Source organism: Ovis canadensis, chromosome 4 (assembly GCF_042477335.2).
Source record: "Ovis canadensis isolate MfBH-ARS-UI-01 breed Bighorn chromosome 4, ARS-UI_OviCan_v2, whole genome shotgun sequence".
NCBI lineage: Eukaryota > Metazoa > Chordata > Mammalia > Artiodactyla > Bovidae > Ovis > Ovis canadensis.
The window spans coordinates 69264882-69279295 of NC_091248.1; the positions used below are offsets into that span (position 1 = coordinate 69264882).

A 14414-nucleotide genomic window follows, 5' to 3' on the forward strand; every position below is an offset into this window, starting at 1 on the left:
GAATGTTATTCTTTAACAAAGTTTATTTCCTATTTGCTCCATATCTTATCTTTTTAAGAGCTAAAATATTCCTTATGGATGTTCTAAGCTCATACTAGTCCAACATATCAGTGAATGAATGCTTATGTAGGATTCAAAAGTATTTTAAAATTTAAAATGTACCATATGCCACAGCAAATGCTCACTCCCAAATTCTTAAAGATCTCACAAAAGGAATAAAAATTCCTTTGAATTTCCAAGTTGCAAAATCTTTTACAAACATTAGTGCCAATCAGTTCCCTCACCATGAAGAAATGCCTCAGTTCCACTGATGATGTTCCACACTCAAGCTCTTGAGGCACTCTGTACCTGAAATCAATAGCAAATGTATTATCATAAAGTATCCAAAATGCCTGAAATCTTAAGGTTAGAAAAAGAACCATTATTTACATGAAGTACTTCTATACCAACTACTCCAATTAGCAAACCAAGAAATTCTGAACAAATATAAAAATGTTAATCTGAAGAATATTAAATAATATAAACAAAATGCCAAAAAATCACCAAAGAATACGTGTAAAGATGAAAGAAATTCATTAAACTTGTTTCATCTTACAATATTTTTAAGATACCTTAGTCAGTGTTGTCGCTCAGTTGTGTCTGACTCTTTAAGACCCCATGGACTGCAGCCCACCAAGCTCCTCTGTCCATGAGATTTTCCAGGCAAGGATACTGGAATAGGTTGCAATTTCCTTCTCCAGGGGATCTTCCCAAACCAGGGATCAAACCCAGGTCTCCTGCACTGCAGGCAGATCCTTTACTGACTGAGCTACAAGGGAAGCCCTAAGATACCTTACATAACTTTAAAGATAAGTTGAACAGGCATTAAAAAATTAAACTATTAAAGACATGACTATACTTCTGTGACTAGTTTTAATATGTACTTTTGTATCCCACTGGCTTTTTTAAAAACACCAATTTCAAATTCAAGATAGTATGTTTTTTTGAAAATGAATGGGCTTTGGAAATATGTATGAATATGTGACCTGGAGGGCAACTAAACTGGTATCAAGTAAGGTGGGTCTCTGGACTGCCAAGGTCTGCACTATGACTGGGGCACACATAACTAAAAAAAGTCAAAACAGCCCTTCTGGCTGCAATTATGATGCCAAACAAGATGCTGTTCTGTGAATAGGTGGCAAAATGCTTCAGAGATTTTTCCACCAGGGGAGACAAAATGTGGAATTTTACTGATGCACAGTAGACTTTTTTTGTTGTCGTTAAATTAGGCCAACAGCAGAGTTATTTTTAGATTAGTTACTTCACTTTCTCTTCTTAATGGGCTGGTATACAAAATAGGACAGAAAATGCACCATATGCCACAGCAAATGCTCAAATCCTAAATTCTTAGAGCTCTCATGAAAATAAAAGATATCTCTATCTTAAAATATGAGACTTCCATTCAGATGCAATTAAGACTATAACTAATCTGACTGATATTTACCAGTTAACAATAAAATAAATTACATATCTTTACTTCAAAAATTAATATTTTGGAGGTTTTTTCCCTTTCATCATTTTTTAGTAAAATAAATAAGCTGTAAGGAAAGAAATAAAGTGTGAATGAATGCACTGACTTAGATTTATGATTAAAAGTTAACATTTAAATCATAGAGCATTTTCAAATCCTACAGTGACTAACATAGCTCTTGATTTCCTCAAGTTACAAAATTTAGATGACTCATCGACTTGCTCTTTCATAAACTCATCCTAAAGTCTCTTCAGGAAGGCTTAGTTTTATAGAAAGATAAACTTTTAAAACTTACTCTTTGGAAGTGTGCTTGTTGCTTGGGCTGTAACACTGATTAAAGAGGACTCAGGCCCTACCTGTCCCTGGCTCTGTGGTCTGCTGGAAGCAAACACTGCTAACTGCCTTCAGCAGGGACCACTTCTGAATATCTACTGCCCACCAGACTGTACAAGACACTTAGCCTGAAACATTGATTAACCCCACAACAACCAGATAAAGCAGGATCCTCACTGTTCCCCAAATTTACAAACAAGGACCACAAGTCCCTAAGGTTAAATATTTTTTCTAATATACTAGTAGGGTCAACTCTAAAGCAAGAAAATAAACATGACTATGATACTGTAAACAAACAAACAAACAAACAAAAAAATAGTATATATATATATTCTTTGTATTTCAACATGATGGCATTCTCTTTTTATGATTGCAATTATGCTCCACAAAACTATACTATTATTTTGATTTATACTACTGTTATAAATTATGAATATGACACAGAATCCATAACATTAAAAACATATAAATGTATATAACATATAATATTGGTAAAAGTTAACTGCTTTAAAAAGAAATTCTCCCCACTTTTATTAATGACATATAATTTAAACTATATTATGAAATTTAAAAAATTAAATAGATTAATAAAGTCAACAAACATCTTTAATACAGCAAAACAATTCATCATGTTCTCTGAAATGCCCTGATTTTATTAAAGTTACAAAAGTGCAAGACAACAAACTGGTATCTAACCTACTTCACACAGTTTACAATTAAGATGAGAAAATAAAGTTCTCATCCCCTTTAAAAAAAAGTAAGTAAAATATCTAATGTCTTAATATTATTTTATTAAGATACAGTCTTGTGAGTTCATCATATGTTAAACGTACAGTTTATGTTTTTCCCTAAAAACAGGGCAGATGAATACTGCTATAGTTCACGATTTTAAGTATCTAGCTTTGAAAAGATTAAATGTAGAAATTAAATGAAACAACTTTAAACCAATACTGCTACTTAGGCATAAACATTAATTGCTAAATAACACTGGTATGCTCATAAGTTGGAATTTTCCATCCAAACTATTTTCACATATAACTTCAAGAGATAAAATGTATGATGAAAAACTAGGAAACCTAAAGAATATCATGATTGCTTTAAACGTTATTAAACCAACAGTACTAATGAACTCCATGTGTAAAGGCTACCTTGCATGTGTGTGCTAAGTGGCTTCAGTCATGTCCAACTCTTTGTGACCCTATGGACCATAGATGATGCATACACAATTTTTACAGTTAAAAATACACTTAAGATAACTGGCATTTTGATATAATCCTAAACACCTTAATTCTGAGATATAACCTCTAAGAATAATCAGGTCTAATAGCGAGAAAAAAAATACTAGGCTGAACACAGAAAAAGTATTCTAAAAACTTTAAAGAAATCATAATACCTTGCCAATAAAAGTGCTAACAAAAGCAAAAAACTGAACAACTAAAAATGTCAAAGGCTGCTTTTAGAGACGAACAGACTTTGACTGGGAAAGAGGAACAGAGAGGTTTATATGCATTCAAACTACATCACACTTTGTGGCAGACAGTGGTCTGGTCCTAAAATGAAATTCCATGTCTAAATTATTGTTTAGCAATTTTTATATAGCTGGGTCAATTAATTTTAAAGAGATCAACCCTGAAAATAAGAAACAAGAAAGAGGTGAAGTCCTCTAAATAAAACTATAATGCTAGATTTTATTGAACATTAAACCTGGTTCATACCCTTTTTTTCCATCAAGTAAATAATCTACTTGGAAGGTATATGGGGAAAAAAACAAATAAACCAACTTTAAAGAAGTAGTAAAATGTCCTGAAATTCTTATCAGTTGATGTGACTATATCTAAGTACTTTATTTTTTATCTTTCTCTGGTTGCTAAATTCACATTTAAATTACTTAAGACTAATTTCACCATATATTTACTTTAGAATTTTACTAAAGCTGAGTTCTAAGAAAGTGCAATGAAAGCCCAATCTTTTACAGTTTATGAATACATTATTACTAGGGCTGGACTAGATCTTGAAAACTGCATTACAGAACTTGTGCATTGGTTTCAACTCATCCATTATTTCCACTCAAAATGAGGACCCTCCCATAACACAATATTGCTAGAATAGTTACCAAGCACACACAGTAACCACTTTCTGAGCATGTGCTTTTCATTAGGGGATCACTAACATATGCTCCCAACATCCACAAGCTAAAGAATATGTACCACTTGCCAAACCTTTCTTCCACTGAGCACATATCTACTCAGTAAATTATTTCCAGACGAATGGGAAAGGGAATTATGTTTCTTTGACTAAATTATCTAATGATGTTCCTAGAACTGAAAGAGAGGGAAGAGACATATGTGTGAAACATCTTCAAAATATTCTTCCCAGTTGTTCCTTAGTGCCTGAAACCTGTAAGGAAAAGTCCAACGTTTCCAACCTCATTTCCTCAGTGTGCACATGTAAAACAGTGGTCAATGGAGGACACAGGACAGTGTATTACAAGATACAGTGGTACTATTGATAAGTTCATATCATAGAATACCACAGACTGGGCCATAAAAGAAGATTCTACTTCCAATAGGAACTAGTAATTAATTAGCTTTATTATAAAAATAGAAAATTACTCCATTTCAGAACCAGAAAAACTGACTTCCTAAAAAATGTCAACAGTAAAATTCTCAGCTTAGCTATAGGCTCAGTAAGAAGTTCTCAGAACAAAAGAGCAGCAACCCAATAAAAGTACGTAAAATACCAAATTAAATGACATGGAGATCATGCTATCCAAATTCATTACTGAAGCAAAAAGAAAAAAAAAAAAACCTAACAGGGGAGTCAGACTGATACCCAGAAATGAGAAATCTTTTAAATTTACAATATAAGACTGTTTACCAAACATACTGCTCCAGAAAATGAGAATTCGTTGCAATGATGAATTTATTAATTTAAAAAGATCAATTTTAAAGTCAAGCAGTATGGTATAAGACTTTGAATGAATATGGAAAAGAAAATACTGCAAAACTCAGACAATCTTAAATTGGGGCAACATCTAGTTTTGCCACATCTAATAGCTTGAGAGAACTTCATGAATAAACAATTGTAGCTTCACTTGCAAATACCACAAACAAAATTCAAAATTAATTTTTAAGTTTCAGGTTTCAAGTTTCCAAGGATATACTGGTTCAGCCAGAGACAATATTTGACTTCTGAGTACATCCACAAAATCAGATTTTTCTCTAAAGAATATCCCTGGATCAGCTCTTTGTAACTTAACTGCCTAACCAAAGGGGGCAAGAAATGATGAACAGGATCTATTTGCTTCTGGTAAACTGCCTATTTCCCTTTCTTCCAGATCCTCAGAATTCATGGAGTCTGGTATGAGGAATGTTCCCTTAACTGAACGGGTGGCTCCATCCTAAACTCTGGCACTGTGTTTTAAGATGAAAACAAACAAAAACAAAGCCAATAAATGAGACAGCCCTGCAGGAAAAAAAAGAAAAAAAAAAAGGAGGAGCTAGGAAAAAGCACAGTCTTGTGATCCATTGTTACCACTGAAGGGAAAGGCATTTACTATCTGGCAGCTACCATGTGGGAAACTGTGTGTTTGTGTGCGTATGTGTGTGTGTGTGTGAGTTGCTCAGTCATGTCCGACTCTTTGGGACCCCATGGACTCTAGCCCATCAGGCTCCTCTGTCCATGGTATTCTGCAGGCAAGAATACTACAATAGGTAGCCATTCCCTTCTCCAGGGGATCTTCCTGACCCAGGAATCAAACCGGGGTCTCCTACATTGCAGGCAGATTCTTTACCAACTGAACAACCAGGGAAGACCATAGGAAACCTTACAAATGTTATTTTTGACTCATACCAAAAAGAAAAAAAAAAACCACTATGTAGAATTTTCATCCATATTTTATAGATAAGAAAATCAAGTTCAGAGATCAAATAACTTCACCCAGATCACATAGCCAGCATATGCCTGTGCCTCTCCATCTGTCTAATCCCAAGCTCTCCTCTTGCCATGATGTCAAGCCCACATCTCAGTTAACAAATATTCCTGCTGGGCTTCCACTATGTGTACCCATGATACAAAGAACTACGAAAGAAACAGGAGACATCACCTTTGCCCTCCAAGCAGTTAACATCCAAGAGACATTCTGAAGACTCAGATGTCCAAACCATGAGAGGCAGTGTGTTTTACAGAGAGGGAAGAACACTAGACTACGGGAAGGGAGGTGATTCACTGGATTGCACCACTTACTAGCCACACAACCTTGAGTAAACAAGTATTTCTGTTATTTTCTCATCAGCAGAGAGCATAGACTATAACCATCTGCCTTAATGATCTCACAGAATTAGTTCAAAGATCCAACTGATTAAAAAAACTATAGAACAGGAGAAAATATTTTCAAATGAAGCAACAGACAAGGGATTAATTTCAAAAATATAGAAACACTTCAAACAGCTCAATATCAACAAAACAAACAACCCAATCAAAAAATGAACAAAAAATTCAAATAGATATTTTCCCAAAGACAACAGGCACATGTAAAGATGCTCAACATCCCCAATTATTAGAGAAATTCAAGCCAAAACTACAGCGAGGTATCGCCTCACACTGGTCATAAAGGTCATGGTCAAAAACTCTACAAACAACAAATGCTGGAGACAGTGTGGAGAGAGGGACCCCTCCTACACTGTAGGGAATGTAAACTGGTGCAGCCACTATGGAAAACAGTATGGAGGTTTCTTTAAAAACTAAAAACAGAACCTCCATATGACCAGAAGTCCCATTCCTGGGTATATATCTAGAGAAAACCATAATTAGAAAGGATATACTTATGGCCTACATACATGCACCCCAACGCATACAGCAGCACTACTCAAAACAGCCAAGACACGGAAGCAACCTAAAGTTCCACTGACAAATGAATGCATAAAGATGTGGTTTACATACACACACACACACACACACACACACACACACACAGGGATATTATTCATCCATAAAAAAGAATTGAATAACACTATTTGCAGCAACATGGATGGAACTAGAGACCATCATACAAAAGTGAAGTAAGACAGAGAAAGACAAATATTACATGATAGTGCTTATACATGAAATCTAACAAAGAAAAAAAAAGATACAAATAGTTATTTACAAATAAGAACTAGGTTCACAGACATAGAAAGCAAACTTATGGTTACCAAAGGGGAAAAGGGCAGAGATAAATTAGGAGTTTGGGAGTAAAATATACACACTACTATATACGACACAGATAAGCAACCATGATTTACTGTATAGCATAGGGAATTATATTCACTTAGGCAATGGCACCTCACTCCAGTGCTCTTGCCTGGAAAATCCCATGGATGGAGGAGCCTGGTGGGCTGCAGTCCATGGGGTCGCTAAGAGTTGGACACGACTGAACGACTTCACTTTCACTTTTCACTTTCATGCGCTGGAGGAAGAAATGGCAACCCGCTCTGGTGTTCTTGCCTGGAGAATCCCAGGGACGGGGGAGCCTCGTGGGCTGCCGTCTATGGAGTCGCACGGAGTCGGACATGACTGAAGTGACTTAGCAGCAGCATTCTATTATAACCTATAATAGAAAATAACCTATAAAGAATATAGATAAATACATATATAACTGAATCTCTTTGCTGTACACCTGAAACAAGCACAGTATTGTAAATCAACTATATTTTAATATATTTTTTAAAGAGGCTGATTAGCTACAAAATATTTTAGAAATATACTAACACTGCTATTCAAAGGTCCATAGTCATTACAGATCTTTGGATCAGTTCAGTTCAGTTGTTCAGTCGTGTCGGACTCTGTGACCCCATGGACTGCAGCATGCCAGGCCTCCCTATCCATTATCAACTCCCAGAATCTACCCAAACTCATGTCCATTGAGTCGGTGATGTCATCCAACCATCTCATCCTCTGTCATCCCCTTCTCCTACCCTCAATCTCCCAGCATCAGGGTCTTTTCAAATGAGTCAGCTCTTCATATCAGGTGGCCAAAGTATTGGAGTTTCAACTTCAACATCAGTCCTTCCAATGAACACTTAGGACTGATATTCTTTGGCATTGCCTTTCTTTGGGACTGGAATGAAAACTGACCTTTTCCAGTCCTGTGGCCACTGCTGAGTTTTCCAAATTTGCTGGCATATTGAGTGTAGCATTTTCACAGCATCATCATTCAGGATTTGAAATAGCTCAATTGGAATTCCATCACCTCCACTAGTTTTGTTCATAGTGATGCTTACTAAGGCCCACTTGACTTCACATTCCAGGATGTCTGGCTCTAGTTAGTGATCACACCATTGTGATTATCTGGGTCATGAAGATCTTTTTTGTACAGTTCTTCTTTTGTACAGTTCTTGCCACCTCTTTCTTAATATCTTCTGCTTCTATTAGGTCTATACCATTTCTGTCCTCTATTGAGCCCATCAATTCAGCAAAAAAAAGATTACTTGACTCACTTTTGTGTCCCCTCTTTTTTATTCTGCTTTAACTTGGCTTGTTTAGAGAGTTGGTGCTCTAAGAGTGAAGGACTAACCAACTGACTCTGGCTCTTGCTCCCTGCAGGGTTCTGACAGTGGGACTCAAGACTAAATCGCTTTCCCTGGTTACATTTGCACCTAAGCCAGTCCAGGTGCAAGCTCGCTCTTAGCCAAAAGGTAAGATTGTCCTATTTCCCTCCCATCTCGCCTACATTTCTTTTTCTCCCTTCTTCAGCAGCTACCTTATAAAATCAGAACCTCATGCTCAAGTGTCTAGTGCATTCTCAAACTCAAAGTTGAACCTATAATTATAAATTTCTGTCAAAAAAATATGAGAGGATCCATTTCCTGAGGGTGAGTTGAAGAAACTAGGTTTAGAAACTTAGTGATGAAGAGATTCTCTAAAGAGGTGGAGAATTTGCAAAACAAGGAACAGCCTTTCAGTGACTGAGTTTCCTAAACTAGGTTGTCCCAACCACAAGCATTCAAAATAAATGAATTAAGTGTTAGTCATTCAGTCCTGTCCGACTCTTTGTGACCCCATGGACTGCAGACCATCAGGCTCCTCTGTCACAAAGAAAACTGGAGCAAGATGCCATTTCCTTCTCCAGGGGATCATTCTGACCCAGGGATCAAACTTGGGTCTCCTGCGTTGCAGGAAGATTCTTTACCATCTGAGCCACCAGGGAAGCCTAAATGAACTAAGTTTCTGTCTTAAAGACTAGTATTCAAACATAATTCATTATCAAAATGTTCACTGCAAACTGATCAATACTTAGAGCATTATATTCCAATAGGAAGAATTATTCCCAATTTCAAACAGTCAATTGACAAACTTCAGACTATCTAGATTCCAAATATGTTTGATTCAAAACGAGTTACTGTAATTCTTCAGGTAACTTCCAGATCTTCATTTTATTTTGTCCAATTTTAATGCAACCACTATGATATGGCATAAATATAGCTCAATGAAGATAAAAGTACAAAAAACTTTGTTAACTGAAATGTCACAGGACAAATTTACACAACATGACAAACTTAAATGCCTCAAGCTTTAAACACATACAACACAGCACAATTACTTCCACCTCTCTCTTTTTGTCTCTTTCTCTCTTTCTGCCCACACCCTTCCACCCCCAAAATTCCTCCCTTCTCTGTCTCTGTCTTCTTTTAAAGGACGCTAATTGTATTTTCCCCTTTCTATAATTTCTTTTCTACATATGAAACTGCACTCTTCTATTAGATTACTTATAGAAACTTAAAATGCTCACTGGATCAAAAAGAAAAAAAAAAACAAAATCAGAAGTGAAAACTATTAGAACTTTAGAGGTTCTAGATTTACTTATAGGAGTATTTACATATTTTATATTCTAAATCACAATTTTATTTCTGATAATCAGTGAAATTTGGGTTCTATTTCAATTCCCTAATTTCCTGAGGGGGGGAAAAAAGCTTTATTTTACTCTTCTTCCCAGATGGCTCAGGGGTAAAGAATCCACCCGCCAATGCCGGAGATGTGGATTCAATCCTTGGGCTGCGAAGATCCCCTGGAGAAGGAAGTGGCCACCCGCTTCAGCACTTTCACCTGGAAAATTCCACAGAAAGAGGTGCCTGGCAGGCTACAGCCCATGGGGGTCCCAAAAAGTCGGACACAACTGAGCACAGCACACACACATAATACTTCAGTGTTTCACAAGAGGTGAAGAGGTGTTTCAGGTGGCACAAGAGGTAAAGAACTTGCTTGCCAATGCAGGAGACACAAGGCACAATGCAGAACCCATCGACATGGGTTTGATCCCTTTGTCAAGAAGATTCCCAAGAGAAGGGCATGGCTACCCACTCCAGTACTTTTGCCTGGAGAATTCCATGGACAGAAGAGCGTGGTGGGCTACAGTCCAAGAGGTCACAAAGAATCAGACAACGCTGAAGGGACTTCACATGCTATTTGTCAATTTACTTATGGACTTTACAAGGGAGAATTCAACTGCCACATCAAAAGAATCACTACATTTATTTTAACTTTTACCACCACATATTGAAATTTAAATTAAGAACAAGTTAAAATGACTAAATATTATTATTGAAAAGTGTGATTAAAAACAGAAATAATGGAATAGCTCTTTATGAAAATAAAGGCTATATATATTAATAGTTTTTCAATTAATTTTTAACTTGTATCACTGTGTCATCAAACAGTATTTTTTTAAATCCTCTAGTTGTCTCTCTTCACCCCCTATTAACATTTTCAAAAAAATAAAAAGAGAACTTCACTGTCTGAGTAAGACCATAATAGTTCATTATCTCTGCACATCTCAGCAGCCCCACACCTGACTGCATTAGGTCTTTTTGCACTTTTCATTTTTTTGGTCACAGAAATATTGTAAGTAATGCAATGAAACCACATACTCATCTGTATTTTCTCATACGGCCAATCTCTGACTCATAAATATTTCATTTATTGTTGTCTTAACTCTAGAAGAGTTTGCCTGTATTTTTCAAGCTTTATTTTGAAACCTTTCTCTTCTGAAAGTGATTTTGATCATGACTTTGGTAAACTAACACACACTACCTCATAGAAAGAGCTTTGATTCAACACAATGACAGCTACCTAGACCAATGAACTGAAAAGTTTTAGGACACAAAACTATAAAATTCACATAATTCTGAACTAAGTTATTTCACAAGGAAATTCAATATTATATGATAGAAATATGCTTTTTGATACTTAAAATGGTAGGAATACTGTTCACATAAGTGCCTTTAGGTCAAAGAAAGTAAAGAATATGCAAGATGAGTTCAGAGAGGGCATTTGGGAAGTATGGGAATTATTGGTTAGTTGAGAATTTAAAAAATCACAGACTGCTTATTCAAGAAATTGAATAGTGGAAGCTAAAAGAGATTAAATTCCAAGAAAGAAACAGAAATGATACTGTTCAACTTACAACTCTTCCATATGATAAAGTGACAAATGTTACTTCTAAGTCAAGCCTCCTGTCAAAAAGATATATGTTCCAAAGGAAAAAAAAAAAAAAGAGTCAAATAGTCTACTAAGCCCTTTCAGTATAATGCATTTGCTTATAGCAAGGAAGAAAGAACATCAAGGGAGAGAACTCTGCTATTCCTCATTCTTAGCCTTTTCATCCATCTTCCCATCTCCTTCAGCTTAGACTGTATAATCTACAAAGTTTACATCAAATATAAGAACAGAAACATTCCCTGAAACAGACCCTGCAAAGTTGGGTCTGTTTTGTTATCTTAAAAATATAAATAAAGAATACCAGAACATCTAAAAAACATAAAGAGGCACCATGAGCAAATACAGTAGGAGATCCCCCTTACCCAAAAGCACATAAGTAAAACCTACTTAAACAGAATTTCTGGCTGATTGAGAACATTTTTGTGATAAGTTTTCAAATTCATGATTCCAGTCAGATACTTCACCCATCTAATCATACCCTGGGATTCCGGTCTACACATAACCTCATGTACCAAAGAGTAGGTAAAAAGCTGTGGGTCATGAGAAAGCTTTGCCTCATACTTAATGTTGCCTCTGCTAGTCACGATGCTACATGACTCTTCTACCTGTTGGAGAGCTTCCAGATATTTTTGCTTTGCCATGATCTCAGAGAAAATAATTTGAACACTGTTCCTGGTTCAAACTAGAGCACTGATGACTCTGCTGATCACTGTACTTATTATCCAGACTGACACTGTAATAATAATAATGACAAAAGTTGAGTAACTAATGAACTCAGTTCAGTTCAGTTACTCAGTCGTGTTCGACTCTGCAACCCCATGGACTACAGCCCGCCAGGCCTCCCTGTCCATCACCAACACCCGGAGTTGATGCAAACTCATTTCCATTGAGTAGGTGATGCCATCCTCTGTCGTTCTCTCCTCCTCCTGACTTCAATCTCTCCCAGCATCAGGGTCTCTTCAGATGAGTCAGTTCTTCACAGCAGGTGGCCAAAGTATTGGAGTTTCAGCTTCCATATCAGTCCTTCCACTGAATATTCAGGACTGCTTTCCTTTAGGATGGAATGGTTGGATCTCCTTGCAGTCCAAGGGACTCTCAAGAGTCTTCTTCAACCACAGTTCAAAAGCATCAATTCTTTGGCGCTCGGCTTTCTTCATAGTCCAACTCTCACATCCATACACAACCACCGGGTAAACCACTGCTTTAACTGGACGGATCTTAGTTGGCAAGGTAATATCTCTGCTTTTTAATATGCTGTCTAGCTTTAACATGCTGTCATAACTTTTCTTCCAAGGAGCAAGCACCTTTTAATTTCATGGGTGCAGTCACCATCTGCAGTGATTTTGGAGATCAAAAAAATAAAGTCTGTCACTGTTTCCACTGTTTTCCCATCTATTTGCAATGAAGTAATGGGATCAGATGCCATGATCTTAGTTTTCTGAATATTGAGTTTTAAGCCAGCTTTTTCACTCTCCTCTTTCACTTACATCAAGAGGCTCTTTAGTTCCTCTTCGCTTCCTGCCATAAGGGTGGTGTCATCTGCCTATCTGAGGTTATTGATATTTCTCCCAGCAATCTTGATTCCAGCTTGTGCTTCATCCAGTTCAGTGTTTCTCGTGATGTACTTTGCATATAAGATAAATAAGCAGGGTAACAATAGACAGCCTTGATGTACTCCTTTCCCGATTTGGAACCAGTCTGTTGTTCCATGTCCAGTTCTAACTGTTGCTTCCTGACCTGCATACAGGTTTCTCAGGAGGCAGGTCAGGTGGTCTGGCTTTCCCGTCTCTTGAAGAATTTTCCACAGTTTTTTATGATCCACACAGTCAAAGTCTTGGCATAGTCAATAAAGCAAATGTTTTTCTGGAACTCTCTTGCTTTTTCAAAGATCCAACGGATGTTGGCAATTTGACCTCTGGTTCCTTGGCCTTTTCTAAATCCAGCTTGAAAATCTGGAAGTTCACGGTTCACATGCTGTTGAAACCTGGCTTGGAGAATTTTGAGTATTACTTTACTAGTGTGGTGAGATGTGTGCAATTGTGTAGTAGTTTGAACATTCTTTGGCATTGTTTTTCTTTGGGATTGGAATGAAACTGACCTTTTCCAGTAGTGTGGCCTCTGATGAGTTTCCCAAATTTGCTGGCATACTGAGTGCAACACTTTCACAGCATCATCTTTTAGGATTTGAAATAGCTCAACTGGAATTCCATCACCTCCACTAGCTTTGTTCATAGTGATGCTTCCTAAGGCCCACTTGACTTTGCATTCCAGGATGTCTGGCTCTAGGTGAGTGATCACACCGTCATGATTATCTGTGTCATGAAGATCTTTTTATGTATAGATCTTCTGTGTATTCTTGCCACCTCTTCTTAATATCTTCTCCTTCTGTTAGGTCCATACCATTTCTGTCCTTTATTGTGTCCATCTTTGCATGAAATATTCCCTTGGTTTCTCTAATTTTCTTGAAGAGATATCTAGTCTTTCCCAACAAGACCGAATTTCCGCCTTAGTCAGTCTCTCCCATCAGGAAGCTTCAATAAGCCTTTTATCCTTCTCCATCAGAGGGCAGACAGATTAAAAACAACAATCACAGAAAACTAACCAATCTGATCATAGAGACCCCAGCCTTGTCTAACTCAATGAAACTATGAGCCATGCCGTGTAGGGCCACCCAAGATGGATGGGTCATGGTGGAAAGCTCTGACAGATGTGATCCACTGGAGAAGGGAATGGCAAACCACTTCAGTATTCTTGCCTTGAGAACCCCCATGAACAGTATGAAAAGGCGAAATGATAGGACACTGAAAGATGAACTCCCCAGGTCGGTAGGTGCCCAATATGCTATTGGAGATCAGTGGAGAAATAACTCCAGAAAGAATGAAGAGATGGAGTGAAAGCAAAAACATCCAGTTGTGGATGTGACTCTGATGGAAGTAAAGTCTAGTGCTGTAAACAGCAATATTGCATAGGAACTGGAATGTTAGGTCCATGAATCAAGGCAAATTGGAAGTGGTCAAACAGGAGAGGGCAAGAGTGAAATCAACATTTTAGGAATCAGTGAACTAAAATGGACTGGGTGAATTTAACTCAGATGACC

At 37.1% G+C, this 14414-nt stretch overlaps 1 protein-coding gene across 13 annotated transcripts in view; it reads right to left on the reverse strand.

The window, feature by feature from the left end:
- FOXP2 (forkhead box P2) overlaps nucleotides 1–14414 on the reverse strand; it is a 675695-nt gene that overhangs the window by 640814 nt on the left and 20467 nt on the right. For 3 of the 13 annotated variants that reach the window (XM_069587979.1, XM_069587972.1, XM_069587982.1), the window contains exon 2: nucleotides 285–348. The exons of the other annotated variants lie outside the window; for them this stretch is intronic. The gene's annotated coding sequence lies outside the window, so the exon portion shown is untranslated. The remainder of the gene's footprint in view (nucleotides 1–284; nucleotides 349–14414) is intronic. 13 annotated transcript variants of the gene reach the window in all.